The sequence below is a fragment of the Carlito syrichta genome, unplaced genomic scaffold (genome assembly GCF_000164805.1).
Source record: "Carlito syrichta isolate Samal-C Ts95f unplaced genomic scaffold, Tarsius_syrichta-2.0.1 Scaffold301945, whole genome shotgun sequence".
Lineage (NCBI taxonomy): Eukaryota > Metazoa > Chordata > Mammalia > Primates > Tarsiidae > Carlito > Carlito syrichta.
In genome coordinates, this window is record NW_007246041.1 from 218,086 (window position 1) to 230,525 (window position 12,440).

Genomic DNA, 12,440 nt, shown 5'->3' on the forward strand with positions numbered 1-12,440 from the left:
TGGGAAGCTGAGGTGAGTGGATTGCCTGAGCCCGCGGGTTCGAGACCCGCCTGGGCAGCGAGACCTCATCTCTACAATAAATCAAAAAATCAGCCGGGCGTGGTAGCGCACGCCTGTAATTCCGGCTACTCCGAAGGCTGAGGCGGAAGGATCACCGGAGCCCAGCAGGCGAGGCTGCGTTGGCCAGAAACGGCCACTGCACTCCAGTCTGGGCGACAGAGTGAGACTCCAACTCAAAAAATAAAAATAAAAATAAAAAATAAAATAAGCAGGATTAAGTTGAAGAGGGATAAATAGAAAAACCTTTGTTTAGGTTCAGAAATCAATTCCATATGTAAAGAATGGGAATTGTCAAGACTAGTAAAGATGAATACAATTAAAGATTAACACAACACCTCAGACCTTCAAAGACTAACTCTTTTTTTTTTTTTTTTTGAGTTGGAGTCTCTGTCGCCCAGACTGGAGTGCAGTGGCCACTCCTGACCACCGCAGCCTAGACCTGCTGAACTCCGGCGATCCTTCCACCTCAGTCTTCCAAGTAGCTGGAATTACAGGCATGTGCTACCACGCCCGGTTGATTTTTTGATTTATTGTAGAGATGAGGTCTCGCTGCCCAGGAGGGTCTCGAACCCGCGGGCTCAGGCAATCCACTCACCTCAGCCTCCCAAAGGCGCGGGATTACAGGCTGAGCCCGGCTCAAAGAATAACTCCTAACAGTCAAGACTGATTCTTCTTGTTGCTCAGATCAAAAAACCTTAAAGTAATTCATGATCCTTCTCTTTCTTTCAAATACAATGCATCAAATAAACCTGTCAGTTCTACCTTTAAAAATCCAGATTATTTTCATATTTACCACCATTAGCACTTTAACTATTATCTCTTATATGAACAATTGTGACAGTCTCCTAATTGTTCTCTTTGCTTCTATCCTTATCTCCCCTACAATTTCCCCAATATAGCAGCCAGAATGACCCTTAAGCAAAGTAAATTTCTATTCAAAGGTTAAAATTATCACTGTTTTCCAGATTACTGAATATGAAAAAAAACAATGTGTCATTCTCAATTCTCTTAATTTCCTTTACAGATTTCAAATCACATATCAAACATTACATATATTAGTGCATGGGTTTGTCTAACATGCTAGAATGTAAGCCCTAGGAGAGAAAGAACTTTGTCAGTTCTGTTCACTGCTATATCTCTGGATCTATTGTTCTCCTGAGACATAATAGCTTTTTTTGACTCTTTAACATTTTATTATCAACAGTTTTAAACATACAATAAAATTGAAAGAATTTAGCAATGAGCACCCATATACACAACACCTAGATTATAGCACTAAATTTTCACTTTGAAAATTAATTTTATTTTGTGGTCTAAAAAGCCCAATCTTAAATTTCATAAGAAACGCATTTGTTCTTTTTACAAATGAGGAAAGTGAGTTTTAAATAAAGAAATTAGCTACTTGCTAATTTAATGCTTTACAAAGTTCTTTGTAGTTACAGTGTGTTTCATGACCTTAGCTATACATTGTAGTAACCTGGAAAGCTTTGATAACACTGGTGCCTGGGTATCATGCACATAGATTTTGACATGATTGGTCTGGTAAGCTACCTGGGTTTCCAAATTTTTAAAACCTTTCTAAATAATTTCAATTGTGCATTCAATATTGAGAACCCAGTGTAAGTATTTTCTAAAATGGTCATTGAATGAATCCTGAATAAAACTTTTTTGTTTGTTTGAGATGGAGTCTCACTCTGTCACCCAAGCTAGAGTGCAGTGGCATGCTCATGGCCATTGCAGCCTCTACTTCCTGGGCTCAGGTGATCCTTCTGCCTCAGCCTTACAAATAGCTGGAACTATAGGCACACACTACCATTCCAAGCTTAATTTTTTATTTATTGTAGAGACAAGGTCTCACCCACTTGCTATTTTTTAAAGGCAGTTTACTTGAGATATAAGTATCATATCATACAATTCACCCATTTAAATTGTACAATTGAATGTTTTCAGTATATTCACAAAGGTGTGCAATTATCACAGTTTTAGAATATTTTTATTACCCCTTAAAGAAACTCTAACCATTTTTTGTCACTTTGTCTCTTATTTTCACCCAAGTTCCCACTTACCAGCCCCTGGTAGCCAATAGTCAGCTTTCTGCATCTAGAGTTGTCTTTATCCTAAACATACCATGTAAATGGAATCATATATGTTGTCTTTTGTAGTTGGTATGTATGTATGTATCTATCTATTTTTTATTTGTATTTTATTTTTTTAGAAAGCAGGATTTATTGAGAAGACAGAAAGGCTCCCACAGTGAAACAGGGCCCAAGGGGGTTGCCTAGTATGTTTTTAAAGTTTATTTATGTTGTGGTAGGTATCAGTAAATTATTCCTTTTTATGGTTAACTAATATTCTACTGTATAGGTATACAACATTTTGTTTATTTATTCATCAGCTGATAGGCATTTTTGATGTTTTCACTTTTGAACTGCTATATACAATGCTACTATGGACATTCATATACACGTTTTCAAGTGAACTTATGTTTTCAATTTTCTTGGGTATAAACCTAGAAGTGAAATCAGTGGGTCATATGGTGACACTCTCCTTAACATTTTAAGGAACCCTCTTCTAGAGCAATTGTTGTTTGTCAGTGAGTGAAAGACAGGTAAGCAACATTAGCAATCCCAGAGACTGGCATGGATAAGGTCCAAAATTACAAACTCCACTAACTGCAGTTCCACAATAGAGTGCATTACATGGTCTGCTTATCTGTCCTCTATTTTCTACTTCAGAAAACTTCTTCTAATAATGAATTCTTGTGAGAGCTGTGTTATTTTTCATCACTGAAAATGTTTTATAGCCCTATGCATGTATGTGTGTATTCCTGCTATCTGTATTTTACAAAATTATTGTCATGAAATACTGATTATTTATTATTTGATGCAGCAAGAGATTTTGGAACTTAACACATAGATTTTATTCTTTACATTTTTGAACTCTTCAAGTTTAACTCTTTGTAAACAGATAAAACTGCAAATCTATTAAGAAAATAATGAGAATAAATATAAAATGCTTAGATGGCTTAAAAATATAATTCATAAGAAGTTTATGCTGCTTGTGGAGATAAATTTTGGTAATATATTTTGAATATTTTCTCAATTATTTTTCCCTTCACTTAACTTCAGAATGACATATAGTTATTAGCTTTTCCATATTTAAGGATTTCATTCAGATAAGCATCTGGATGTCTTTCATTCAGCCAAGTTGATTCAATGTTTCTCTATGTGAGGAAAAAATGAGGTACTCTGCCAGAAACTGGAATATCAAATAATTTTCTATGTAGAAAGAATAGGAGAATTTAAGTTATAGAATCAAAAATTGATTCACTAACAGCCAAATAAGTAAACAGAACTCACAATATTTTGTGTGCACTCTCTACTGGAATCTAGAAATAGTATCAAGCAAATTACAAGAAAATAAATGTATTTCAAGGATTTATTCAGAAGCAAATTTTAGAGTATATTCTGGAGTCTTAAAATAACTGCCATGTATCTTCTAATCATAGTACCATATAGTGATTATTCATGTTTAGGATAACGAAGAAAACTTTTAATCAAGACAATATTAAATTGCATTACCTATACCACTCCACTAATCAGGGGGAGATAAAAAGTACATTTAAAAAGTTTTCTAAAAATAAAGCTTTATTACTGAACATTTTCTAATAGTTTTTTAAATTGCTTATAATCTACATATGTGGAAAAAAGGGGCAAGATGGCATTGGCTCCAGTCGCAGTGTGAGTCTCTGCATGGGTAAGTGCACAAAAAAATCTGATCTGCATCTATTTGTGTGAGCAAGTGGGTTAGCGGATGTCCAAATGAAGGGAGACACAAGATCAAGCACCCATGGTTCCCCTGCAGAAAGATGCAATTTACTGCTTCTCTGAATTCAACACCTGCTACTTGCAGAAAGATCCACCATCCTTGGGGCATCTCTTGGGAAAAAGCAGAAGATATCAGCTGCCTCTCAATACCTGGCAGTTTGCCTACACCACTATCTGTGGCAACAGGACAGGCACTGGCAGCAGGCACCGTGGAAAATGGGGAGGGAATCTGGGGCTAAGTCCTGCTGGAGGAAAAGCATGGACTGCCTCCATTTTCTCTGTTCCAGGACTGGGCAGCAAACTGCTTTATCTCACCCAATTCTGAGCAGTTTTCATCCAGAGCAGTCTGCATCCTGAGACCACAAGGTGATCTCCACAGCCCTCTGAAATCAACCATCATTTGCCCAGAGAGGATACTCCAAGTGCACCATACCAGAGAGATGATGCTGCATCCCTACACTGGACCCAATCAGAGCAAGAGATCTAGTGGCATACCATCTGGGAACTTGTCCCAGGAAGATACGCTGGAGTAAGCTGAATGTAGGCAGTGAGAGCTGTGGAGGGAGCACAGAGAGGGCGCCTGAGACAGACTCCCAAGCAAGCATCAGGGAAGGCCCACTCTGAGCCTGGATGGGGATCCAAAGCCTTGTCCCCAGGTCCTGAGATCTGAAGACTGATAACTACTGGGAAAAGAACCATGCAGAGAAGTGCTTCAGGGTGGCCTCTGTGGAACAGCAATACTGCATCTTGAGACCAGGTGCAGATCTTTGCATTACATTGAGACTGCTCTTTGTGACCTCAGATAATATCGCCTCCAGTGCACAAGCCCTGCTGGGTCACAAAAGATGCAGAATTCCACCCTCTACCCTGAGCCAGCTACTGGGTGGTAGATGTAGACAGCAGAACAAACCAAGAAGGAGACCAGTCACAATATTGGTTCATTTGTTTGATTATCTTATTCAGTTGCTTTGTTCATTGGTTGTTTTTCTCTTTTCTTTCTGTCTTATATTTCTCTTTCTTTTTCCTTTCTCTGGTTATTTTTGTATTTTTTTCTTTTTTTTTTTTCTTTTTCTTTTTTCTTTTGCTTTCTCCTCCTTTCCCTTTTTTCTCTTTCTCCCTCTCTTTTCCCTCTTACCCAGAGCCTATGCAAGTACACCCACTATAAGGTCATATTGTGCTGAAACAGAGAAAAAGTTCCAGTTGGCTCACTTACCAGATAGCAAACATTATGTACTAACAGGTTCTGAATCCTTGCAACCCTCCCATCTGCTAGTAAGTGCTCACAATTGTTAAGAGATAGCACAACACCCCATTCCCAGTCCTATTTCATAACTGAATCAACCTAGAGCACTAACACACGGAAGAACAAAAGGTAGAGAAAATATCAGAAGTGATTTTCCACTTACAACAAAATTAAAAAGAAAGATAGGAGAACTGCTACAGATGAAGAAAAATCAATGAATAACTGCTGGTAACAAGCTGAGCCCCATCAAAGAGTCAGTGCTAGAAAGAACAGCTCCTGGGGCACAAACAATGGCTATCTCCAAAGGCAACAGTACTTAGAATGTACTTACAGAGATCAGAGACTAGTTGAATAGAATGAATAAAAATCAAGACATGCAAGGGCTAAAACTAAATGAAATTGCAACAGAACTGGACAAACTTAAGAAAGCATACTTAGAAATAACAAAAATAAAGAACTACATCCAAGAAATAAATAACAAACTGACAAGCATGAGAAGCAGAATTAACCAAGTAGAAGAAAAAATCTCAGAGCTGGAAAACCAAAATATTGAATTAACCCAATCTATTAAAAATATATCACTTCTCACTCATATAGTGGACCTTGAACATCAAATGTAATACTATAAGAAAATGACTGACAGTGGTGGGAAACTATGGGGGGGGAGGGAGATAAGATTAACGGTAGTAAATATCTGTCTGGGGATGGGGAGACACCTCTTATCAACAAGGGTGCCTGAACGAAGCATATTTGTATGTCTAACCCTTACCTGTACCCCACAGTATCATAATAAAAAATATTGAGAGAGATATATATATATGAAAAAATCTTAAAAGAAAGAAGAAACTCTCCAAAAGATGTGCCATTTTTATCAAGAAATCAACCATACATCTGATCAGAATACCTTAAGTAGAAAGAGAAACAGAAAATACCCTGGAACAAATATTCCAAGAGGTCATTCAAGAAAACTTCCTTCATCTAGTCAGAGAGATGAGTATACAAGCACAAGAGATTCAGAGAACCCCTGAAAAACATCTTAGCAGAAGACCAACCCCTAGATAAATAGTAATTCACCTACACAAAGTATATATAAAAGAAAAAATTCTAAAGGCAGCAAGGGAAAAAGGACAGACTGCCTACTGGGGAATGCCAATTAGAGTTACTTCAGACTTATCTGCAGAAACACTATAGGCCAGAAGAAATTGTACCCTAATATGCAATGCTATCAAAGATAAACAATTTAAGCAAGAATTTTCTACTCAGTCAAGCTAAGCTTCATCAGTGAGGGGGAATTAAAATCCTTCCTAGACATCCAATCCCAAAGAGAATATGTTGCTTTTAGACCAGTTCTACAAGAGATGCTTAAAAAGGTGCTGTGCACAGAATATAAAGAAACAAAACAAGAACAATAAATTTCACAAGATAAGAAACAAACACAGAAGCAGCAGAACATACAGCATACATGCAAAAATGAAAATCCACACATATATGAACACAAAAGCTAAGCAAAACCAAAGCAGCTTTTTTTTTTTTTTTTTTTTTTTAGTTGGAGTCTCACTCTGTTGCCCAGGCTGGAGGGCAATAGCATGCTCCCGGCCACTGCAGCCTTGACCTGCTGGGCCCTGGTGATCCTTCCAACTCAGCCTTCTAAGTAGCTGTAACTATAGGCATGCACTACCACACCCAGCTAATTTTTTATTTATTGTAGAGATGAGGTCTCGCCAAGTTGCCCAGGTGGGTCTTGAACCTGCGGGCTTAGGCAATCCACTCACCTCTACCTCCCAAAGTGTGGGATTACAAGTTGAGCCACCAAGCCAGGCTCAAAACAGCTTTATAAGAGCATTATGACAGGGACAAACTCTCACATTTCAATAATCAGCCTGAACATGAATGGGTTAAATGTACCATTTAAAAAACATAGAATGGAAAACAAAATAAAACCACCACAACAACAACAATAACAAAAAAAACAAGACCCAGTAATTTGCTGTCTCCAAGAAACCCATCTTAACACAAAGGTTGCCCACAGACTTAAAGTTAGAGAATTAAAAATGAACTTTCAGGCAAATGGATCACAAAAGAAGGCAGAAGTCACGATCTTATAACATACAAAACCCTCTTTAAGCCACCAAAAATTTAAAAATATATGGAAGTATACTACATAATGATAAAAGGTTTGATCTGTCAGCAAGAAATATCCATCCTAAACATATATGCACCCAACACAGGAACGCCAGCTTTTAAAAGGCACCTACTAAGTAAACATAAATACCCCACTAACAACCCTAGATAGATCATCAAGGCAAAAAATCAGGAGTCCAGACCATCAACTTGACATTTTACCTAATGGACTTAGTATATACCTACAGAACACACCACTCAACAACCAAAGTATATACATTCTACTCATTGTCACATGGAATGTACTCCAATATTGACCACATCCTTACCAGAAAATCAAGAATAAAAAAAATTTACAAGATTGAAATACCACCATGCACCTTCTCAGACCACAGTGGAATAAAAATATCAACACCAACAAAATTCCCCCAAAACTCATAAAGACATGGACACTAAACAGTATGATGCTGAACTGCTTCTAGGTTAACACAGAAATCAAAATGGAAATTTAAAGATTCCTGGAAAAAAATGAAAACAAAGAAACATCTTACCAAAATCTCTGGGATGCCATGAAATCAATACTAAGAGAGGAATCTATATCTCTATGAACAGACATCAAGAAAATAGAGAAAGAACAAGTCTACAGCCTAATAAATCACCTAAGGGAGTTGGAAAGGCAAAACTACCAAAACCCTCACTTCAGTAGAAGAATCAAGATCACCAAAGTAAAAGCCCAAATATGGGACATAGAAGACAAAAGACTATAGAAAAAAAATCAGTGAAACAAAAGTTGGTTCCTGAAAGGGTAAACAGGATTGATGGAGCCCTAGCCAGAAAGACAAAGAAAAAGAGAGAAAAAGTCCAAATAAACACAATCAGAAATGCAAAAGATCAAGTCATAACTGATTCTGAATAAATATAAATGATTATCAGGGATTACGATGCATAGCTGTTTGGAAACAAACTCAAAAACCTGAATGAAATGGAGGACTTTCTGACATCACACAACCTCACATGTTTGAAACAAGAAGAAATTGAAATTCTAAATAGAGGAATAACAACCTGAGGAATTGACTCTGTCATAAGAAAACTACCTACAAAAAAAAAAAAAAAAAGCCCTAGACCAGATAAATTTCCAGTGGAATTCTTCAAAACATACAAGGAGGAGCTAATATCAATCCTATTGAAAGTATTCCATGTAATGAAGAAAGACAAAACTTTCCCCAAATCATTTTATAAAACTAATATCACACTGATACCCAAACTGGGTAAAGATCAAAAGAAGAAAAAGAACTGTAAGCCAATATCTCTGATAAATTATAGATGCCAAAATTCTCAAAAATTCTCAGAAGCATTAAAGCAAATTGCAGCCAACAACATATGTCAAAAATCATCCACCATGACCAAGTAGGCTTCATCCGTGGGATGCAGGGCTAGTTCAAAATCTGCAAGACCATAACTGTAATTAAATGCATCAACAGATGTAAAAATGGAAATCACATGAATATATCAATAGACAAAGAAAAAGCTTTCAATAAAATCCAGCATCCCTTCTTGATAAAAACCTTGAACACCTAGGCATAGAGGAATGTATATCAAAATAGTAAGAGCTGTCTATTATAAAACCACAGCCAACATATTGCTAAACAGACAGAAATTGGAAGCATCTCACCTGAAAACTGGAACAAGACAAGGCTGCCCTCTTTCACTCCTCCTGTTTAACATAGTGTTGGAAGTCCTAGCAAAAACAATCAGACAAGAGAAAAACATCAGGGGTATCCAAATAGGAAAAGAGAAAGGCAAGTTATCCCTCTTTGCTGACAATATTATCCTATACCTCGGGAATCCAAGAAAATTTGTCGAAAACTTCCTTGCACTGATAAAGGACTTTGGCAGAGTCTCAGAGTACAAAATCAACATGCAAAAGACAACCATATTCTTATACACCAAGAATAAACAGGTAAAGAACCAAATAAAAAGTTCAATTCCATTCACAATAGCAACAAAAAAATGAAATACCTTGGCATCTTTCTAACCATTGAAGTGAAATATCTTTACAATAAAAACTACAAAGCACTGCTCAAAGTCAAACATGACACAAACAAATGGAAAAAAAATTCCATGGTCATGGATAGGAAGAATCAACATTGTTAAGATATCCATCTTACCAAAGACAATCTATAGATTCAATGCTATACCCATTAAATTATTGACATCATTCTTCTCAGACCTAGAAACATCAGTACAGAAATTCATATGGAAATATAAATGACAACGAATAGCTAAAACAACCCTAAGCAAAAGAAACAAAGTGGGAGCTATCACACTTTCAGACTTTAAAATGTATTATAAGGCCACAATAATCAAAACAATCTGGTATCAGTAGAAGAACAATAGTACAGACCAATAGGACAGGATGGAGATTCCGGAAGCAAAACCTCAATTTCTCAACCAACTCATCTTTGGCAAATCCTCCAACAACTACTGGGGAAAGCAGAACATATTCAGCAAATGTTGCTGGGAAAACTTGCTGACCATGTTCAGAAGAAAGATACAGGACCCTTACCCATCACTATACACAAAAATCAACTCCAAATGGATCAAAAACCTAAATGTAAAACCTCAAACTCTAAGAATCTTAGAAAACTCAGGAGACACCCTTTCAGAAACAAGAATAAGCAACCAATTCCTGATCAAAAACCCATGCCATATGAGTTAAGATTGACAAGCGGGACCTCACCAACCTGAAAGCTTCTGCAAACAAAAGAAACCATCAAGAGAGTGAGGAGACAGCCCACAGACTGGTAAAAAATATTTTTCAACTGCATATCTGACTAAGGCCTAACATCCAGGATCTACAAGGAGCTCAAACTTGCTAAAAAAAAAAACCAAACAAACAGCCCCATTAAAACGTGTTCAAAAGACATGAATAAACATTTCTCAAAAGAAGACATACTAGAAACCAACAGACACATGAAAGAACACTCAGCTTCACTAATCATCAGAGAAATGCACATCAAAACCACAATAAGATACCACCTAACTCCAGTAAGAATGGTCATCATTAATGAAACAAAACTCAGTAGATGCTGGTGATGGATGATGAGAAAAGACAATGCTTCTACACTGTTGGTGGGAATGCAAAGTAGTTTAACCTCTGTAGAAAACAGTGTGAGATTTCCTAAAAGAACTTGCTATTGACCTTCCATATGACCCAGCAATCCCCCTCCTGGGAATATACCTGGAAGAACTTAAATCTCCCTACAAAAAAGATATCTTCACATGCATATTTATTGCAGCACTATTTATAATAGCAAAAACACGGAACCAACTGTGTTGTCCATCAAAACTTGACTGGATTTTTAAAATGTGGTACATATACATGATGGAATATTATGCAGTCATAAAGAAGAACAAAATTATGGACTTCACAGCAACTTGGATGGATTTAGAGTCTATAATACTAAGTGATTTATCACAGAAACAAATAACTGAATACCACATGTTCTCACTCACAAGCAGACCCAGAAAATTTACTATAATACTGTAAGAAAGGGATTGGCAGTAGTTGGAAACTGCCAGGGGAGTGAGGGGGAGCACATATCATCAATAAAAGTACCTGATCTCAAAACTGGTGAAGTGGGGACCAAAGGGCGGCCCAAACTTTATCTTTTTGATGACCACTTTTTTATCTAATTCTGAATTGTACCCCACATCTTTAAAATTAATAATAATAATAATAATAACTTATATACCTAGATTTTCTGAGTGTTATTTATTTTAAGTTTTGGGAAGGCACAATATTTTACTGAGAGGAATAACAGCAAATGGCAGATTAAGTAGTCTGGAGCCCTCCTCTTTCACAAATACATTAATTCAACAATAAAATACAGACAAATTCACGTTATAAGAATTTCAGAAGCCATTTGAGGAGCTCCTATACCTTGAGTAAGTGTGAAACTAGACACATTACAGCCAATAGGAAAATTTGAGTTATCTCTTACCATAATTTCTACTCCTTGGACAGTGCCATATAAATGAGAAGAAAACTCCCAGATACCAGCTTTTCTTTAGGAAGGAAAAGAGTCAGTTGGTGCATTGAATGTCTCAGTATTTTTTAGGTCTTCCCAGAAGAATGGCATCTCTCTTGCTTGTGTCAGAGTGCTGACTGGAGCCAGCACACTCTAACTACCTTGGAACCAGCAAAAAGAAACATGGCAGTTTGGGGTAACAGTCACCATAGTTTATCCTCCTGTCTCAGTTTAGGGCAAGTAGATAAAAATATTATCTCCAAGATTCTTTCTAAAGTAAGAAGGAGTAGAACTATGTGTCCAACACCTCAAGTTATCTGGGGGCTGTTTGAAAAACTGACTTCTCTCTTACCTTCCATGGAACACTAACAGGACCCAGCAGACTCTAGCTTCATTAGGACCAATGAGATTAGAAAATTAGAGATGAAAATTTAGGTTGACAATCACCATAACTCCTCCACTCAAATAAACAAATAGTAAACAGAAGGGAAATGCCAGATACCACCTTCTCTCTCAGGAGGTAAGTAATCAGACCATGTGTCCAACTCTCCAACTTGTATGGGAGCTGCCTAAAAATCTGGCATCTGTCTTGCCTATCTTGGAATGCTGAAGAGATATGGCTTACATTTGATGCCTAGAGTATGTGAAGAACAAAGAAATGGGTTAGACTAGCAAAAAGGTTTGTAAGTCCTCCCCCCAAAAACAAATCTCTGACTGGGCTGATGGTGAATTTCTTTTTTATACAGGGCCAGTCTGTGAAGACTGAGAGAGCTACTTGTTTTTTGTAATGTAAAGATACTAACAGGAAGAGTTTTAAAATTGCATAATCATGGAAATATGTTTCAAACAAACAAGCAGAGACAAACAAACAATATAAATTTTCTTATACTGACCATAGTGAAATGGAGGTAGATCATTTTATCTGACAAGGAATTCAAAACAACTGTTATAAAGATGTTCAATGAAGTAGAGAACAATGCATGAATAAAGCAAAAATTTTAACAAAGTAATAGAAAATATAAAAAGTGCCAAACAAGCATTTTGGAGCTGAAAAATATAATAACTAAACTGGAAATTTTACTAGAGGTGTTCAATAGCAAACCAGGTAAAACAGAAGAATCAGTGAATTCAAAGAAAAAATAGAAAAAATCCATTCAG